The sequence below is a fragment of the Pinus tabuliformis genome, chromosome X, assembly GCF_031772625.1.
Source record: "Pinus tabuliformis cultivar Carrire ecotype Pingquan chromosome X, CPIR1, whole genome shotgun sequence".
NCBI classification, from domain to species: Eukaryota; Viridiplantae; Streptophyta; class Pinopsida; order Pinales; family Pinaceae; genus Pinus; species Pinus tabuliformis.
In genome coordinates this window covers 1,268,836,882-1,268,838,174 of record NC_142308.1, presented here as the reverse complement: position 1 = coordinate 1,268,838,174, position 1,293 = coordinate 1,268,836,882, and positions in this window count along the sequence as shown.

Sequence of the window (1,293 nt, the reverse complement as noted above, 5' to 3'; positions counted from 1 at the left end):
TCTAACAGACATGGACATTAATTCATTCAAGGATTACTTTGCTTAAATAGTTAAGCAAAGCGATTAAAGCAATATTACTACACTTGTCATTTATATCATCGACACATATATGATTAAAAGAAAAGCACACCATAAACATCCAATAGTGGAAGGAATACAAAACTGTTGTTAAAGCACATACATATATTCGATAATAGCAAAGATAATCAAATAACAATTCATATGAAAAGAATGAATTCAGACATAGATAAAAGTACCATATGAGCTGCTAGACACTCCCAATATCAATCGCTACTTGAGATTCTTCCTTCAACGCAGAAATGCTTTTAAACAAAGACAATAGTGCACATTTGCATAAAAGCTGCCTTGTTGAAATTAGAATAACTGGTCCAGTTTTATAAAAGAATATGGCTGAAGCACAATAGTGCAACTTTAGTCTTTCAGTCAAGTACAAAACTTTACGACCCTTTCCAAAACAATGAAAGGGTCTATAAATACTTAATTAACCTAACTATTTAAGAAACTGAAATCCTACTTAATTGGTATCAATTGATTTTGATCCTATTTTCTTCAGCAATCTGGCAGTCAGCAGCATGAATCATCAAGTAGGTTGTTTGCCTTTAAATCTAAGCTGACTTATCGCAAGCATCGGCTCCACTTCGGGTGGTTTTTTGAGGTGAGAGCTGAGCTGGGCGGCATAGGTGGCATCCTGAATATCGGGGATAATATACCCGATTGCATCCGTAAGGCACTTGAGGGCGGCTCTCTGTGTGTGTGGTTTTACCAAGAAGAACCAATAGGTGTCTCAGGTTAAACTGTTAATCCCGGCAATTAATCTCCCCTTTTCCTCTAGATCTGGATAACATGATTGCTCCAATGTTTTCATCGTTGTCAATTTTCCTGGTGTGCATTGGGAAATCATGTTGATAAGTAGAGAGTGTTATTGACTAATTCAACTAAATTGCTTGAAGTTGATTTGCATCTTGAAACTGCCCTCTCTGCTTTCATTAACTGGGACTTCCATTCTGTAAAGAGTATATCTTTATGTGACTCTAAGATTCTTGGTAAATTCGCCACTTGTCCTTGATCAGTATCTTGCCAGTCGAGAAATGCAGCTATCGTTTCTTCAGCTTGATCCAATTCAGTCCTAGCCTTGTCAACTTTATTACTTATGGATGCCGTTAATTCACATAGTGGCTCTGCCTGGGCGATTTGTTGACATAGAAGCTTAATTTGGGCTATCAATGCAGTATTTATCTGTAGTGCTTCTACTCTGAATTCAGCTACTTGTGG